The sequence below is a fragment of the Lycorma delicatula genome, chromosome 2 (genome assembly GCF_047948215.1).
Source record: "Lycorma delicatula isolate Av1 chromosome 2, ASM4794821v1, whole genome shotgun sequence".
Taxonomy (NCBI): Eukaryota; Metazoa; Arthropoda; class Insecta; order Hemiptera; family Fulgoridae; genus Lycorma; species Lycorma delicatula.
In genome coordinates this window covers 88,110,913-88,131,990 of record NC_134456.1, presented here as the reverse complement: position 1 = coordinate 88,131,990, position 21,078 = coordinate 88,110,913, and positions in this window count along the sequence as shown.

The window sequence follows — 21,078 nt, the reverse complement described above, 5'->3', positions numbered from 1 at the left end:
CGTTGAAACTCTAGAGTAATGCAGAAAAGAACAAGGTATATGACGTATTTTTTTGTATTCCAAAGGTAATTCTTCAAGAAAGTATCCGAAATACTTTATGAACAATTGTCGTTATTAATAAGAAATTTCATGATTTTCATTGTCATCTGTTCTTTATTTTCCTAATTCGTTTTGAAAATATTTTTTTTATCTTAAATTTTTTTTTACATGAATATCGTGTGGAGTGTAAACGATTTAATTCGTTTATGAAAATTATTTTTATAACTTAGAGTACAGCGCTTATAAAAAATTTCCTTTTGGCACACCGGAAGGGGAGGTAGATTTCACCGGTCTTAAGTAGGGAATAAAACAGATTTCCACCTTAAAGTTAAAAAAAACCTCAAATTTACTCAATACGACAACGGTTGCATGTGAAAAAAGTTTCACATATTTAACGTACGACAAGCCCCATCTTCTTACAATTCTAGTATCATTTTTATCACCCCTTGCGGTAAGGGTTGTTCATATCAAAAATTGTTTCAGAAAAAGGTTTTAGGTAATGTTTAGAGAACAAACAATCGCTTTAAACTGATTCGATACTGTACCTAATAAGGAAGGTATGATTTTTTTGTTTGTTTTCAAAACCCCATTTTTTCCACCCCCTGGACCAATGATTGATGATATCAAAAAAATTTACCGAGAAAGTTTTTATGCCCTTATCGAAAGAATAGTAAACACTTAAACGAATTCAATATTTTACTTATTAAGAAATTATAGCGATATTTTGTTTTTTCGAAAAAGCCCCCCTCCGTTTGCACCCCATGGTCCGATTTTTCCCATTCACGAACCTGACCGAGATATTGGGTCGTTATATTTTATGTATCAATTTCAAAGTAATTGGCACAAAATTACGGCAGTTTTGTTCATAAATATTGTGATATATTTATATAAATAAACTTTTGAACTGACGGTGGTTTTGGGGTCTGAAGGATGTGAAACTCGAACATATCTCAAAATTTCCCGGATGTGGAATCATAGTATCCATCACAATAGATAACTTTCTTATGAAATCTACCTAATAACTTTCTTTTGTATTTTCTTCATCATCACTACATACTGAATTAAATGAATCGGGTGTACAAAAAAGAATTCACAGTTTTAATATTTTTTATATCTTAAATGAAGCGTATAGTGTTGTGTTGGCAAAAATCGAAGAGCAAAAAGGACAGTTTTAGTAGTACGGATGGCCGTAGATCGATTCCTTATTTTTCCGCATGACAGCGCCACTAGCAAAGATGGTGACTCCTGAAAAGGTATGTTATTGTTACCTGTGTTTTTGGTGTTTGCTAAATAGGAATCTACATATAGATCAAACGTACTTCCGTAGAAAGTTTAATTAATAGTGATCCTCTGAGTAATAACAATATTTTTCGATGGTAAAATCAGTTTAAAACGACTTGATTTCTTGTATAAGGGGACGAATACGGGACGATCGAGGATATCTAAAGAAAATGTTGAATATTTCAGTAAGTCTTTCCTTGGTAGTTGTAAACAATCTGTTAGGAAGGCCAACCGCGAAGTAACAATACCGGTGGAATTTTTTGATGAAAATTTTACATACCGATTTCAAGTGTTCACATAGGCTTTGAAGCCTACCAACTACACTGTGCTGCCGATTTCGCGGTCGAAATTTTGTAGCATGAAGATGACTTTTTTGATCGTATTGTGTTTAATGATCGAGTCAACATTTCATCTGAATGGAAAATTTAACACAATATGCGGGAGAGGGAAATTTCCCAAAAATTATTTTTTTCTGTGCGATATTCCGAGGCACAAATTTTATCAGTCCTTATTTGCTGAGGCAAGCATAACAGGAGTTACGTATTTGATATGTTTCATATACGACGACTCTTTTTTCAACTACAAGATAGATCGGTGAGTTTTATTCTAAAAAAGACAAGATTAAACGCGTCCTCACTGGTAAAAATCCGTACGAGATCGGTTGAATAACTTTTTCATCAACCGCTGGATCGGGCGGCATGGACTCGATGTCAGAGCTTATTTGCGGTGGCCTTAAAGTCATCCGATGTGACCTAAATTTTGCTTCAGCTATCTATTCTATTGATTTACCCGATTTGAGATACATGATTGTAGAAGCTCTCGCTTCCATTACTTCAGACTTCAGATATGCTGGTTAAAGTATGGGAATAACATTTAGGTTGAATGTGTACTTCGTGACGAAAGATGTTCACATTGAACATTTGTAGGGAAAAGCTGTTACTCTTTCTTTTTATTAGTGACTAGTGGACCCGGCAATGCTTCGCTATTGCCAGATTTTTTACCGCAGTTCAAACCTCACCACAAATCATTAAAAAAAAAAAAAAACGTTTAAATAAATGAATAACCTAAAACTTCTTTTAACAAATTTAATATAGTATACATCGAGAGGTATATCGTCTATATCGATTGTCATTGTTTATATCGAACGTTGTCTATGTCAACTGTTTTCCTCAGACAGTTATTATATTATTAAATATTTTGGAACTAATAAAATTTAAACGCTCCCGAGAAAAATAATAAATTTTGAAATTTTCAGCGAAATCGGTAAAGTATTTTTTGAGTTATTAGGGGTCACACAAAACGAAGATTGTCTTTTTTAATTATATAGATTCATTTCTGTCAGTTGATATTAAGAGATATTCTCTCACGTACACCCGTTTGTTATATTTATATATTTTAAAAATCTGTTTTGAAAATAATTATATAAATAAATAATAATAATTATATAATCTATATTTAAATTTTAATATTATTGTTCTGTTGGCCGTATTTCCAGCTTACTTGTTCCTTTATGGGTTCCTCTTCTCTTTATGAGTTTATATTGACTACATCCGGCCAAGAATTCGATCATGTTTCATTGTTTGTCATAATTATTCATCTGATCTTTGTATAAATTATTCACTAAAATTATTTTGTTTGTATTTATATTAAAATAACAGAAATGTAGGTTGTCGACCTTAGTAGATAGTCTATGTTTATTATATAATTATTTATAAATGAAATCGTTACGAAATTTTGATTAGCTTTTTTAATGGAAAACTATGTGATAATAATGTCCGTTTTTTTTTTTAGCTTAGAATCTTATCATACTTTTTATTTTATTAGTACATTGTTTTACTTTATTGTTTTTTTGCAAATATTTTTGGTGAAAACAGCAAGATTGATATCCTGCTGTTTTCATATGTTGAATTACGTTTAAAATCTTTTATACTTGGTACCATTTATTACACGGCTACACAAAAAGAAGTCTATTGTCTTTAGAGTGTACGTTTGTTCCACCGTAACAGCTCAACGGCTGATCCGATTTAGATGTATGACCCCCGTTGGAATCTTTACGTTATGAGGATATGTTTATTTTTATCTCTAACGAGAAATAATACTTTTACTTAGGGTAGGGCGCCATGGAAAAATTTTAATTGAAAAAGGGCGCCTGCGACTCGGAAAATTTTAGGAACCATTGGGTTATGGGTTTTTTTGACGTTATATGACCAAGAGACCTCCCCTCCCAATAAAAAAGTGGAGAATGAGGTTACTACGTATATACATGTACGTGTGTGTTGGCAGCTTAATAACTTTTGAATGGAAAAATTAATTTTGATGAAACTTTATACAGACTCGTGTATATGGGGCAATATGTTAGTAAAGTTTTGGGATCAATATCTACAGGATGTGAGGGAGATAGTATTTTGCGGTCAATTTTCTCAAAATTTTGCAAACAACTCCGACTTATATTAAGTTCAGTCCATGCATGCTTGCTTACCTTACTATTTAAAAAAAAAAAAAAAAAAAATCGCTCAAAATTTTCCCCTTTCCCAAAAATGGAAAAAGCTATCCTTTTTATTTTATTGCATATTTTTTAACCGAATTTATGTTTTTTTGTTTTTTTTTGTTTATTAATAGTGTAACTGATTAAAAAAAATGCTTTGGGAGTGGACAGCCGACTAAAGTTAAAAATACCGATTTTTTGAATTTTTTTAAACTTTTAATATTATTAAAAAGTTTTAATAATAATAATATTTCAATAAAATTTCATGATAATTCACCCCATTCCAAAAAACAAATCGTTAGTAATTTTTTATTGGTTCTATATTTTTCGGTGGAATTTCCTTTAGTTTCTTCCATTCACCTTACTAAACGTAGAAAACTCAATAAATTGTCATGGAAAGTGATTTTGGAGGTGGAGGAGCAGAAATAGTTACAAAATGCTGATAATTTGAATTTTAAAATCTTTTTTGATTTAAACATATAATGATAATTTTAAAAGTTCATCATAAAGTACCCACACTCCAAAAAATAATTATTTTGTAACCTTTTTCATATATCATTATTTTTCGACTATATGAGAATAAATGATCAGTAATCATAATCGTATGTACCTCGCACAACTCAAAAACGATTAGTTGAAGGATGTTGAAATTTTGGATTTAGGACTGTAACATCTAGATGTTGTTGTAACATCTAGTTGTGCACCTCCCGTTTTGATTGCAATTGACTAAACCAAAATTATCCAAAAAAGCCCAAAATCCAAAAAAGTTTGAATTTTGGACTTTTTCGTAACTGCAGAAATAAGCCCTCATTGAGAGCTTTTCAACGATATATCATAAGTTGTAATTTAGTTGGTTCCAGAGTTATACCCAAATGAAATTTTAATTAATGAAATATTTGGGTCTTTCAAGGGTAAGGCACATCGGTTCGAATCAGACTTCATCTCCTTTTTTTATTTAAATATATTAATTTATTAATTATTAACCTCTGATTGTAAAATTTTTTACGATAAATAATAATTCAATAACAATAAAAATATATATATATATATATATATGAAAAAATATTAATGAAATAAAATTTTATGAACTTTTCATTTAAAAATAAATGTGTATATGTAATTTAACAGGCGTACAAGAAAGTCATGTGGCGTCCACATCAGATTGTTTTTCTATCATAACAATATCAAATACTCTTAATATGTTTTAATATATATATATATTTTTTTTTATAAATTATATAAAGAATTATGTTTAATATGAAACTTTGTTGAGGTTATTTATTTATTTTTTATCATACTGTTATTTATTAACAGTTGTCTAAAATTTAAATTCGGTTGATCTCATTCATTATTTATTATAGCAATATTTTGTTAGTTGACATTGAATTTATTTATTCATCTGTTGATAGGAATCTGATAAATCCTTCCTTTTTTAACTATCAGTCTACGTAAACCATTAAAAATATTAATTAAAAAAATCTTATATTTATATTATCGATTTGTTTAAATAAAATATTGGTCCAGTTTGTATTCCAAAGGTTCAATTTCGGTTAAAAATAAAAATTATCTCGCATTAAATTCAGATTATTTTAAATACGTTAATTCATCTTTTAATAATTAGTATATTCAGTATAATTTAATAAATGTACAATTCAAACTTAAGAAATTCTTCCAAGAAATGTACAAATTGCTGTTTTTCGTTTGAGGTAAATGTTTTTATTATATAACGATTTTTCTTGAAATTTTAATTAATATCGGGAATCATATGGTATTGATTTCTAATTGAGCATACTAGTAATTTATAATCATGTAAAATAAGTATTGAATTTTTTTTTCTTTGGAATTCCGGGCTGTTCAGAAAAAATGTATACGCACTTTAAAAGCATTCATATAAAACGATTCGCTTCAATTCGCGCTGGCTAAGGGTTCAATGTGTACTACCATAGTTCATTAACAGATGGCGTTAGTATTAATCGCTGGTATGTCATACGCTACGCGACGCGATGATTTGAGAAACTGCTGCGAAGGCGCAAATACGGCTGTCATTTGAGGATAGAAAATACATTGAAGTGATATTCTAAGTTCGAGTATGTCTCTGTAGTGAAACGACAATAGAAGCAGGAATATGGAACTTAACCATCAATACGCTTATGTATCGCTCGATAAGTCAAATCCCAGGACTCAGTCTGATTTGGGCTATCATCAAGAGAATTAATTAGACCATTCTTTTTTAAAGGTGCGGTTTCTAGGTAGCCTTACCTGGAGATGCTAGATACAGTAATTTTATCATTGATTTGGACTTGGTTTCGTGACGATCCATTGTTCAATAAGATTGCGCCCGGTAAGTAATCACGAAGGGGCGTGATTACTCAATCATGCCCTTCGTCCGTGTCGGGGATATACACGTACTCCCCGTTCGCCTGATTTAACCCCTCCTAGATTTTTACTTGTGGGGAATCATCAAGGATATAGTGTACAGTAAGTAATAACTACGAAGCATTAGTAAAATTAGGCCATGAAATTAATACGGATTGTGAAGCAATTCCTGTGGCTACTCTGGAAAATGTCACCAAGAACGTACAACATGGTACGCAAACGTGTTTGTAGGCTGTTGGTTTGAAATTTGGGCACTTATTGAAATAACACTGTATCTGTGTTAATTTTTCTCTTTGAATTACTCAATTTTCTCTTTACTGTAATACTCATAATAATATAGCGGCTTTTTTATATTAAGGCTGGTTTCCCGTCGCGGCTTTACCCGCGCTATATGGTTTCTTGCGTTATCCGTAGCGATCAATCTTTTTATTTTATGTTTATTAGTCAAATAACCGGACGCAGGTGCAGCCAGTCACACATACAGTAACTGTGGCAATGGCTGTGTTGCTTGAGCCACAGCGCCGTATACCTTCGCACGCTATAAAAACATTCTGTATTAAAAAAAAACCGAAAATGGTTTTTAAATATTTATCTGAAGAGTATTTGCAATCCAAATTACACGGAACATCTCTTTTCCTATAATCGGGATTGGGAAAATTTACTAACATTGTTCCAAATTTTTTTTTAATTTCTTCATCCCCTTTCAAGGTTGAATTGCAAAATTTAGAAAGTGATTTATTGGTGTGATTCACCAAAAATCAGGTTGATTTTTTCATTTGTTACTGAGAAATTAAAAAAATAACAAGGTTTCAAAAAAAATTTAAAAATAAATTTTTACCCATGAAACTCAAAAAAATCTAGAAACTGGTTTTTAGAGTTCGTAATCAATCGGTTCACACCCAGCTGACGACACTCACAGTTCATAATTCATTAATCCAATTCACTAACTTTGTGCTTCAACCAGCAAAATTCCACTACTACATAATATATATATATATATATATATATGTATTATATATTTTTGATTTGATTTTTTGAGATGAAATGTTTCCAAAAATCGTATTAATTATGACATGAAACATGGGTAAATGTTTAGTTGTTTTTTGTTTATCAGATACAAACAAAAACTCTCTTCCTCTAATAGTATAGATGTATATACATTTTTTTTTTTTTTTTTTTGAATAGTCCGGTATTTGAAGGCATGTTTTGTTTATTTTAGATGTTCTAACGCAAAAAAGGTTTTTTTTAGTGTATTTTAAATTTGTATTTTTTATGGTGAAAAAAAAATTAGTAACTACTGTACATACATTTTTCTTTAATCAGTTTATTTATTGAACAAATAATCTTTTTTACTTAAAATTAGGAAAAGCTTTTAAAAAATATCAATTGGTTTCAAACGCAATGGTATGATTATTGTAGTTGCCTATTAAAATTTGTCCATTGTATACTAACGATTTTGTTTAGTTTCGTATTTACACTTTATTAATCAGTTTATTAATCAAGTTTATATATCATGATGTGAAAGTCGTTGTAATTAAAATTATACGTTTCCTTTGTTAATTAAAAGGTTACTTTGTCGATTCTGTTATTGTACGGAGTGAATGAGCATTTGTTTACGATTCTGTTTAAGTATTTTAATGTTAATATTATTGTAATTAATTAATACTGTTGTACTGGAATATAAACAGCACGGTGTTTATCGCTGATATTAAGGTATATGATGTAAATAAACGTAGGAGGGCATTTTAGTAATTCTATATAATCTGATTCGTTCTCTTTTCTTACCCCGGTTAATGAATAAGGTATACACGAGTAAAAGAGCGAAACGGAAAAGGTGTGTGTACATAAAATGATGTAGAAGGAGGAGACTTTGACTGCATTGACTAGTCTTAATTGTGAACAAAGTTTCAGCCTCTAGGGACAAGATTTCTCTTCATTACAAAGCTTTATTCGTAATATTCCGTCTCGTTTCATTGCAGCTATAACAGCAAAAAGTTTTGAAGCTCATTGAAAGGTTCATAATTCTACTTTAATTTGTGTCATATTACACGTGGTTATATATATATATATATATATATATATAGTGTGTGTGTGTGTGTGTAAAAGTCGTGGAAGTATGGTTTTAGAAGACTGCTAAATGTTAGACGTGGTTACACACGAATAGTTACTGAATATTTTATGATAATAAAAGAGGAAGTCTTAGAATACTGAACAAGATAAAAGCTACCAATAATTGATGAGTATGTAATTGAATCTTGCGGCAGAATATTCATTAATTTTGCTGGCAACCAGCTATCTTTGTGAACATGTATGTGTGTGTGTGTGTGTGTGTGTGTGTGTGTTAGGTTTTAATTGATTGATTTTAATCCATAAAATATAGATACTTAGACAGGAAGTTGGTTGGATACTTCGTGTATTCTACAGCAAACTGAATGGTTTTCCACAAGTATTATTTGTATTTTTCCTTTTGTTAAAGTTTGATTAGAATTTTTAATTTAATATTAAATTTAAAGTAAATTATTTTGAACGGCTCCTGTAATTCTATAATTAAAAACAAGATTACAGACGTCATGGGGGTAACTGATTTTCGAATTACATGTTTATTTAGGAAAGTAAAAATTTTGATAATTTTTATACTTTTCCGACCACTTGAAGAAAAAAATTGCGGCGCGTTATACTCCCAATTAAAATTAAAGTGATTTCTTTTTCTTCCTTATTCGTATCAGTAGCGATTTATTAGGAGAAAAAAAATTCTATAGGATTGAATAATGGGAAATATTATACGAATTACCACGTTTAGTTATGTTCATCGTTTCTTCAGTTTCAACATCTCGTAACTTAAATATGTAATCATATTATAAACATTAGTTTTTGTAAGTATAAACAACAAAGGTTTTCTTTTTAGAGTAAGATTAAATGTTTCTCACTTAAGGGTAGAATAAAGTATAAAGTATAGACTTTTATAGTTGTCAATCGATAACTTTTGAAATATTAAGAAGGTACTGTACTATACGGAACGGATCGGAACGCAAGAGCGGCGGGAGTTTCAATATTTCTTCCTACAGATCGCAGAGCCTGGACAATGTCCCTTGCTTCTGTATCTTTCTGTTATCGGGCGGGTTTCATGGGTTATTTATTTAGTGGCGGTTATAAATTTTAAGTTTTATTTACGGACGGATTTGGTAATTTGCGTTCCTATCCGTATGGACCAGCGTGAAATTTATTTACTGGGTCTGACCGTGGGAAACTAAGCTTTTGAGCCTCGTACTCCCGGCGTGATTCCCCTTCAGTCCGTCCGCTGAAGTCCTTTCGGTACTAGCACATTATGGTCTAGCAGGAATACGCCTACTGGGGCCCTAGTTATTTGGAGGGAGCAATACGCGCCCATCTCCGGAGGTAGTCGTATGTGCTGACTGAATGAAACTGTAAGTTTTGAGGATGGTGGGGGAGAGGAGTGTAGATCATCATTTTTTGTGGCTGCCTTCGTGCTGTTTTTCTGCTGGGCTCTTCTACCGGAATCTAGGCCGTGGTGGTGAGTCGCAATATGGGTCTTTCTTCTTTTTTTGACTTCTTTCTTCTTTGGCCTGCACTTTCCGTGAGTTGACAGTAATCGAATTACACGCCACTTACTTTAGAAAGTCCCGTGGCCCGGAAGGGCAGACGGGGGAAAGTGCAGGTTTCTTCTTTCTTCGGTCTACGGCTGGTGGCTGCTTGGCTCGTTCCCTCCTCTTCTTTCTTGAAAGATAAAAGGAAGTAAGGAACTTACATGTGTGTCCGGGAAGGGATTGCGGGGGACCGTGCGGCCGCCTTCAAAATTGCCTATGTTGTATTGGCTGTGGAATCTGAAAAATAGAAACAAACATATACAACAAAAAAAAAAGTTTTATTTTATTTTGTTAAAAATAATAGGAAGGGAACTGTACTAAACGTACATTTTTGCGTATCCTAATTTAAATTGGAATTGGATTTTTAACGGTTTCTAAAAATTTTCTTGAGGGCAAAAATATTTTATATTCGCTTAGAGCGGAAATTCCGTTATGTATATAATAAATGCGTCGTCATCGTATTGAAATCAATCAACGAAATTTAAAAACAAAAAAAGTATAGTATTTAAAGGACTGGAGAAAAACTTGTTCTTAGATATATATAATATATATTTTTTTATATATATAATCTCCTAACGAAGTCATGGAATTTGTAATTTCATTGCTGAAAAAGACAGTCGAAAAGTGAGTTAAGAATTTTCCGCGTAATTTTTTTTTCAAACAAATTATTACACATGAAAGTTTACAAGGCGTAAACACATTGATGCGCAGTAGTTCTACCTTACATTGCTAATAATATGGTGAAAAGGGATGTACTCTAACGGGACTTCGTAGGTAGCAAGAAGCCAGTCATCCTAGCAATCAATCTCCACCGCGCGCGTCAATTTAGCTTTACAAAATTTGAGAGAACTATAGCTCACTAATACAACCTCAAGTGAGATTTCAAGATGTAACGTTTCAAAAATAAGCTTTTTTTCTTCCGTGATCCGTGTTTTTATTTCTCCTCTTCTCTTAAATAAAGACATGTTTACAATACTAATCGCTTTATACGTCTCGAATACGAGAGCCGCCTTTTAAATTTCTACAAAAACAATGAAAGAAAAACTTTTTTTTTCTGGACAAATCGTTTTATTGTTTCTCAGAATATTCCCCTTTACGATCTATACATTTTTGCATGCCTTCAAACCAATTCTGTAAACAATTTTTCCACTCTGCAGTTGTTACCTCAAAAACATAGTTTTGCAAGGATTCAACAGCTTCTTAAGGTGATTAAATTCGCTGTCCACGCTTTTTTTGTTTGACATTCCGGAATAAAAAGAAGTCTGTAGGCGATAAATCAGGTGAATACGGACAATGAGACATCAATTCAATGTTTTTCTCCCGTCAAATAATCAATTGTTTGATGCTGTGTGAGTTTCATAAAGAATGATGCGACATTTTCGGTTGCTTTTCCTGATTTCATTGATGACTTATGGCAAACAAATTGTTGTATACCATTCAACATTAACTGTTCTTCGATTCTCTAAAGCAATGGTTTCTACATATCCAGTATAACTGACAAGCGATCATTTTCTCGAAAGTGCTTCGCGAATTAATCACTTTTGCTGATTTCGGTTCACTTTGGAACACCCTAACAGTTGTTGCTTAGTTTCCAGCTTGTACGAATATATCCAAGTTTATTCTCCTGTTATGATGTTGTACACGGATTTTGCGTTTTCTCGGTCGAATTTTTTGAGCATTTTTTTATACCGATTGACTCGTGCCTGTTTTTGAGCTTCGGTCAAATTATGCGGATTCAATCGGTTACATACCTTTTTCGCTGATAATTATTCATGAAAAATCGAATGTACTGTAATGTTCGATACGCCTAAGGATGGCTCTATCTCACGGTAAGTCACAAACAGATCCTCTTCAATCGTGTTGCGCACAGCATCGTTTTTTTTTTAACAACAACCGATTTTGGTCGACCTTAACGAAATTCATCGCTGACGGAAGCACGACAACGACGAAATTCTGCAAACCAATTGTAAATAGTCTTTTCTGATGGCGATTCATTATAAAAAATTGAACGAAGCTATTTCGAGGAATTTTTGTGTAGTTAGGTCCATAGTCGTAAAAATATCATTCAACAAAAACCTTCACGTGAAATTACCATTTTTTCAACTAAATTGTGTTTTTTTAAACTCTCACTGTAAACAAATTACTTGGCCGATTTCTGGGCTGCCACTTATGTAACAACAACAATAATGACACATTTCAATAGCGCCATCTAGTGGTCGTTTGTAAAAACTTAAAAGGCGATCTTTCTGTATACCATTAAAGTTTTTTGCTTTCCGATTTAGCTGCTTAGCGAATTATTTTTGATAATGTGAGTGTCGGCCGGTCGGCTTTAGAAATTATTCATAATAATTGTACGTGTGGTTTTTTCCTTTTCGTTCATACATATAAAAATAATCATGAAATGAATCTATTTTATAAGGAAACGATCGATTAAAGGTTGTAAAAAAATAAAATCTTATTAATAAATTTGAAGATTTTTAAATTAGATTCGCTTTTAATGACTGGATTTTAAAACAGTAGCTGAATTAACGATAAAGTGATTATATAATACAATGCAAAAATATTGTTTTTATTGTTGTTGTTGTGTTTCGATTCCTAAAACCAGAACCAGTTTTGATTTATCGGTTGTTTTTAAATACATTTAGACGAATGCTTCGGTAGGATTTCATTTCGTTAACAGACGTTAAGTAAAATGCATGTTGATTTAAGTACATTGAGTGGTTGGATAAGTTGAAAGAAAACTCATTCCGGTTGACCTTAAATTTTTTTTAATGTTTAAATGGTGTATTCGAAACAGCGGAACTCTTAGTTTGTAAAAATGTTGTATGTACTTATTCGAATCTATTTTATATATATAACTACGTTTCTACCCTGAGGGGTCTTTTATTGTGTAAGAAATGCTTATTCATACTCAATTTATTGTTCAGCTATCGGCCAGACTGGGCGGTTTGAGTGCACACTGCATTAATAGAATTAAGAGGGGGAAATATAAGTCGGTGCTTGGACGGTTGTTGTACTGAAGGAATGGACTGACAAGGGCCTTGAATACAATTTGTCGCTGTATCGGCAATAAGACGCTGCTGTTTCTATGTTAGGCTAAAAGTGATATACAATGATGAGTTACGGGTGACGCCGACTACTGCAGTGTTATTGCGTGTTTAGTATTGTATTCTTGCGTTATTCTGATTAATTTTAATTCTTTCTATTGAAATAAGTTATTTGGAAATTTATTGATTATTATAGATGGTTGTCGGTAGATTGTTTATTGTACTGCATATACATGTTTTTACATCGTGTTATTTTTTTAAACCAATCAAAGGAAAAAAAATACAAAAACGTTTCATTAGCCAATTGTAAAAATGATAGTAGAATTAGCGTAGTAAATAAAAATGAAATTATTTCTCTTTTCTCCAAAAAAAAATTAATCTTCAAGAAAAATGTTTGTTCTCGGTAAACAACAAAATAAATATAAAATTTTCTCAATCGTTTGTATTATTTGTTCTATTTTAATTTAGCAATTAATAAGTAATGTAAAACGGTAGCCGTTACATTCAAGGTCGCTATGAGCCAGACGTAGACGAAAAATTGATCGGTCACGGCATTGCTCTGTCACTGGTATACAGTAATTTCATTATTTATTTTTTATAATTTTTTTTATGGTCGCTTAACTTTCAAATTCGTGTATGGTATAAATTTATTCTATATAGCTTTATAGTTGATGAAAATTTTTATGCAATTTTTCTAGTACGCCGGTTTTAAAACATTGCAAATATTGTCTGACGAAACGGTTTTTTTATGATAAGCGATTGACGTGCCTGTACGGTACTATTCAACTTTCACTTCTATATTCTATAATCTCCCTGTACTGGGAAATATTAAAATTAGGCCGAGTTTATACATTTGAGCGAGTGAAATTCTTTTGACCGATTCTTAGAAGAATTCATATAAACCGTTGATGAAAAATATTTAGGTTTTTGTTTTAAAATGTACATTATTATTTAAATTGTTGAATAAATTCCTAACGAAGAAAACATTAAAAGGAAAAGTTTTTTGTTTAAAAATGATGAAATATGTTAAAGATTAAACATTTTATATTTAACATTTAATTGTCTACTGCCTATTATTATAACAAGTTTATATTATATTTTTAAAAAAAAGAAAAGGTTATTGGTAATTTAAAAGTAAATATCTATTAAAAGATTCATTGAAATAATTGGGAATTTTTAAAAATTTTAATAATAAAGAAATCGAATATGTTTTAAAACTGAATTTAATTTTAGCGGATTTTTATTATCTACTGAGGTGTAAACTGTAAAAGCATGTTTCACACGTTTTTGATTTTGTTGTAACACGATTTATGAGCAAAGTAAATCTTCAACAGCCGTTTTTTCTCTTTTCTATTTACACACCCCAAACCATATAAAAAAAGTGATTGGAGTTTGATTAAAGTATTTTATTCTTCGTATATTACAAATACCTACTGTAACAATATTTTATTATTAATTCTAACCTGTTTTTTTTTTTTTTTTTTTTTTTTAATGCACAGAATTAGTCAAAAGTATGGAAACCCCCCGACAATTTTAAAACCGTTCCAGATAGAATACTGTAACTTTCAGGATAAGGCATCGGTCAACTGCTTTACCTTTTCACGAGAAATACAATTTCAACCCCTTCTGGTATGGGTAGCCAAGGGGATATTACTCAAATATTTTAATTGGTAACACCCTTTCACTTAGTTCGTCATCATTAAAAGTGTCCTGTTCAGTAAGTGACGTGTTTATAGTAATGTTAGCAGGTAGCACAAAAACTATTAATTCAGTAAAAAATAATAAAAAATTACAAAAAAAAATATGTGTAAATAACAAATGCGGTAAATGTAGAAAAAATCGATTAGCCGACCGACACTATAAATTCTCAAAAAGAACTAACAGTGTAGTAATGGAATATTACAGCATTACATTACTACAACTCAAACATTACAAAACTGTAATCAGAACTATAATATCATATGGAAGCGAAACACTCTTCAAACTAAAATCCAACATTTCCTACTCAGCAGAGACGCAAAGAATAGAAAGAAGAATTCTAAGAACATGCATAAATAAAAGACGACTTACTGATGGGGGAGAATGGAAACTCACACCAAACCAAGAGATACATAAAGACGTAGAACCAGCTCTAGACTACTTTAGAAAGAAAATAATCCCCTTTTTTGGACACATAATTATAACAGAACCGAACAGGTTCGTGAGAAAACTGATCGAGAAATACTGGAAAATGGCTAAAACACCGACCTGGATAACCGAAATTAAACAAGATATCCAAGAACTAGAAATCACAGTAGAAGATCTACGAAACAAAACTGACAATATAAAAATACAAAAAGAAGCAAAATCCAGATTTAAAATTAAAGAAAAGAAAGTAACAACGAGGGTTTGTTCAGAAAAGCTCAAAAACGCAAGATCTGACAGAATGAAGTATTGGGAATCAATCAAGAAGAAAAATAAAAAGAAAAGACGAACCAGAGTTCACTAAAGTAGTCCACTGTGACCTCAAAATCCTCAAAAAAAAAAAAAAAAAAAAAAAAAATGGAATATTACACAACAATGAACTAAACTTCAATTTTTTAATTATGGTGAGAGAACCATCAATGATCAGCATGATTAGGTGGCAATATTTTTATTTATTTACTCATTATATTTGAACAAAAACAATTTTTTATGTTAAAAAACAATTTTTTTTAATTTTTTAAAATTCAGATTTAACTTAAATTTTTCTTTTTATATAATTTTATTATTTGAACTTAAGAAATGTAGTAATCTTCAAAATCCTTACTTTATCCCATCGCCGTTTCTGGTATAACTATCATACCAATTTTTTGTTTATAATTTTTTCTTGTCTTAAGTAGAACTTCAAAATGGTATCACACAAAGGGTATTACTATTTTAAATATACCAGAGGTACAACCTCTGGCCCACTCCCCAGCAAGGGTTGAAATTCTATTTCTCGTCAAAAGGTTATGTAGTTTACCGAAACCTTATCCTGAAAGTCATAATATCTGGAACGATTTTAAAGTTATTGAGGGGTTTCCTTACTTTGACTCATTCTGGATATATATTCATTAGTTACTGTAATCTAACCTAGTAGAAAATCATAGTAGATACATTTTTAATTTTATCTTGACAATTTTTTAATTTTTAGAAAAACATTTACTATAGATAAAGTTTTATTTTGTTTGAAAATCTGTGTGGAAGAAATAAATTTAAGAATTTAATTAATTAGATAATGTAAATGAAGCATTCTAAACAAACAATCTTAAGTATAAATTTACATTTTTTATATACTTTAGAGTTAATATATTACATGTAATAAAGCAACAGCAATAAATAATAATTGCGCGCGTATTTTTTATGTAAACAAAAAATTTTCTTATTTCATTTCCTTTTTTCATACAATACTTAAAAAATTTAAAGGACTTATTTTTTCGAATTATTTGTTTCCTGTGATCTCAACAGAATTAAAGTTTTAAAATTAATTTTTACATAATTAAGAATTAATAACTATAGAAGTATTTTTATTATAAAACAGAATAATTTTCTTACAGAAATTAATTAATTTTCTACAGAATAATTTTCTTTTCTTTATGCATTTGAAATAAAAATAGGCGTTTCATTTTCAATATTCTGTTTAAAATATATGAGCAAACATCGAAATGTCATATAGAAAGAAATTTTTCACTGTAAGAAATTTATGCATACATACTTTGGATGAAATGTAGTAAAAATATTGAATTTATATTTTGTTAAAAAAAAAATTATTTTAAAATCTTCCGATCCATTTAAATTTTCTGTAACTCTGAAAAGTTGAAAATTATTCCCGTTCATAAACGCTTTATTTAAAGACGGATCAAAAGTATAAAAAAATTATAAAATAACTAATTTTTAATATATGGAAAGGCTTTCATACATTTATTTTTAATTTTTTTTTATAGTATTATTTTCATTGATATTTTACAATAATTCTGTGTTACGAAATATCAAGAAATAAACATTTTTTACGTAAAATTTGTTGTATTACAACTAAGTTCAATTGATCTGATAGGCTGATGGTGTTCAATACATTGTAACACAATAACATCAGCTCAACTTTTCATCGGATTAATGAAAAAATGTAAGAAAATTTATTATTGTAGTTCACAAACTAAACAGAGATATTCATATTAAATTTTACACCCAAATTTTGTTAAATTATTGTTAATGGATCTTAAGATATTAAAAAAAACCCCTTTCGGCACGGCGGAAGGCGTAGGTAAATTTTACCGGTGCTAAGTCGGGGATAAAAAAGATTTCCACTTTAAAGTTAAGAAAAACTTCAAATTTATTCAATATAATAGTTGCGTGTGAAAAAGGTTTCACTTGTTAAACATACGACAAGCCCAATCTTCTTACAATTCCAGCAACGTTTTGGTCATCCCTTGCCGTAAGAGTTGGTCATATCAAAAATTGTTTCCGACAAAAGTCTTAGATAATGTTTAGAGGACTAACGACCACTTTCAATTGATTCGATACTGTGCCTATAAAGGGAGGTATGATTTTTTTATCTTCGAAACCCCTTTTTCTTCACCCCCCTGGGCCAATGGTTGGTGATAACAAAAAACTTTACTTAGATAAGTTTTAGGCCCTTATCCATTGAATAGTAGGAACTTTAAACGAATTCGATGTTTCAGTTAATAGGAATGTTATAGCGATATTTTTTTATTTTCGAAAAAGCCTTCCCCTTTCTACCGTCATGGTCCGATTTTTCCCATTAACGAAGTCGACTGAGATTTTAGGTTGTTATATTCTATGTATAAATGTGAAAGTGATTGACGGAAAATTACGGCAGTTATCGAGTCCAAAAGAAAGTGAAATTATATATATATAAACTTTTGAACTGACGGTGGTTTTGGGGTCTGGGGGATGTGAAACCCCGAAGATAAGTCGAAATTTTCTGGAAGTAGAATCATGGTATCCATTACAATAGGTAACTAGCTTTCTTATGAAATCTACCTAAAAATCTTGCAACACAGTTGTAGGACTTTACCGTCACGCAGCTAATGCGGCGTTCCGAGAAAATTTTACAACTGTGGGTTGTTTCTGATGCTTGGCTTACACACACAAGATAATTTAAAATATATATCATTTTATTTCAATATAATATTTTTTTTTGTTTGATTCAATCATTCTAACAAAAGCGCGCGCATACTGTATTTAGTTCGGTTGGCACTAACTAAACTAATGTAATTTCACAATTTACATAGAAAAATTTCACTCGTACGCTCGGCAGACTGGTGTAGCCGCGAAACTGAACGCACCAGGTACTGAGTCAACCGGATGATCGAGTTAGAGACCCAGCCAGACCGAATTACTTTTTTATACTTTAATTATTCTTTTATTTAATTCTACCACTCACCTGTGACGTCACAACATAGCAGTCGACTACTACATTTTTTGAGGATAGGTGCGACTTTGCAAAACCTTTTTACAAATATTGTTATTTTATAATTGTTAACAAATGTACCTAAGAAAAATATAAGCTTTAATTTGGAGAAATCTGGAAATTTATTTGAGGGCTATTTTGAGGGTTATTGAGGTATTTGAGGGTATTTTGTATATTAATATTTGAGTATTTGAGGGTTATTTTGTTTGACAGCTTCTACCCCCTTAACATTTTAAGTTGAAAATTTAATGGCATCATTGCCCTATGTATAGAAGTAAGTAAACTGACCAAGTTTGGTCAAATTTGGTCTAGCAGTTCTGGAGATATAAGGTGATTTAGAGGCACCGAACATACCCAAGTACATACGAACATTAACATCCGAAAAATTTGCATTTTTATTTTTGGGTTCCTTAGTTGTCAAAACGTCAAGATCCGGTGAAAACCGCATATGCCCAAATTGGACCGATTGTAATACTTCCCTTCTAGAGGTCTCTGCTACCGGAAAAGTAAAATGCAACAATACGGTCTGGAATCTTTTTTAATCATAACCTTCCCATATCGATTTCATTTTTTATAACAATATAACTGTAAAATATAAATATGAAGTTGAATTCGTACCGATGTGTCCATGGTCACGGATCCGACACTTTCTCAGTTAACACCACACAGATACTTTAGCGACGTGAAACAAAATTAATATATAAACTAATATAAAATGCTGATACGAACACCACAAAAAAATGGTTTAATGCAATGTGGTGTCCACCACAATGCAATATTGTCACTTTATTAAAGAATTGGGGGATCGTATCTCACTTTCAAACGAAATAAGATTAAATTAGGTGCAGAAAAAAATGTGTATATGAAATTTAATAGACGTACAAGGAAATTATGTGGTGTCCACATCAGATTTTTTTATATATATATTTTAAAGAAAAATAAATAAGTCTGTTATTTTAATTTATATAAATAAAAATGCAAATGTTCGTTTGTTCAAAATCTTAAATCTCTGAAAGTTCTTTTCTGTTTGCTTTGAATTTTTGACACATTGTTTCATTCGAATACGTGCGTGTTTTTATGTTCCTACTATTTATATACCTAAGATGTCACACCTGTGACAGGTAAAAACTTTCTTTTCTTGAAAAACAGCGCTATCTGTTGGACGTAAAAGCAACACACGCTATACTAAATATATTACGATTCCATTTTAAAGTTAACGATGTGTGTGTCCGCTATAGACTAAAAAACTACTGGACCGATTTACGCCCGGGGAAAAAGGGAGGAAAAAATATCGGAAACGGGAAATAGGGAAAAATCTAAAAAGGTAAAAGGGAAGAAGGGGAAAATGGAAAAAATAAAACGGGGAAAAGGAAATTTAAAAAGGGAAGGGAAAAATAGGGAAAGATAAATTAGGGGAAATAGCGAAAGGGAATGTGGTAAAATGGAACTGGGAAAAAGTGAGAGGTTAAATTTTGTGAAGTTCCGTAATGTTTATTTTGTTAATGTTTTATCAAAAATTTTCAAACTGTTCATTTAATCTATATATACTCAAATCTAGCAATAGCAAAGCATTGCCGGGTGTGCTGGTATCAATAATATCAGAATAGACAAACAACTCAAGTGATAAAAGTACGTATTTTAATGTACGTTAAAAAATATATGTACATATATTGTTATAATTTATCGAACTTGTTATCCAAGTGCTTAAAAAAAAAATCTAACTTTTATATGTTAATTAATTCGTTCGAAGTTGTAATTTATGGATAAACAAACCGTAAAGATTAATCGCGTTTCTTTATAAAACTGAGGTCCGTTTGTTTCCATGTAATGTTTTACCGAATTTTGATATTATTTTGAATCTCTCTGTATCAGGAATAATATATAACCAAACTGCCGATTTCTGTTTTGTAGTGATATAAGTTATGCTTCCTGCCTTTCATCCAAAAACTTTGGGTTCGAATTCTGTTTAGGGTTGCCAGTTTTTCATAAGCTGCAGAATTATTTTATCAAGGGTGACTGTAATTGGGCTAAATCAAAAGTTTGTTAAAAGAATAAATAAATAAATTGTTAAGTTTATGTTAACACAATTAAGTAACTTTCTTTATTACTGTAATTATTTGGTGATAAAATGTTTAATTATATGTTTTTTTATTTTTCGTTTCAGGTTAGTATAAAACACTATTGATGTCATGATGAGTTAGTAAGTAAACATTTTTCATTTTATGATATAATAACTTTTAGTTTGTTTGTTATTTACTTGTTATATTTGTTTGTTATCTACGCGTCGGAATTCTCAAATAAATTTTACAGATTTTAAAATTATCAGCTGGTTTCAAGGTCATATCGAAATAGTATAAAATTTATTTATACTGGGAAACGTACCTATTTCAGTAATTACATCTTAATATTAGGCATTTCGAATTTTTCGTTTTGTACTTATTTCCTTATAGTAAACGAAACGCGCATTGATACTCTTTTTTTTCCATCGTTTGTTTATAGGGCATCAATGATAAGTCATTAGCGACGAAATAAATCTAACTGAGCTTAAATAATTAAGCAATAAACACCAGACATGAATAGCAAATAATAATAAAATCTTTTGATGTATTCCTTCCTGTTGAGTAAACACTTAAAATGTGAATTCAGGGTTTAATTGTCGAATAGACCCGAACATTAAACAATCGATGAGTAAATGGTTTACGAACCATTTGCATTGCCCATCTCACAGTTCTGAGCCGAGTTAGGCTCTTCACTTGTTTGGAATAAAAGATCTCTTGAAGACGTTTTCCCGGATGCCATGCATCCGGCATAGGA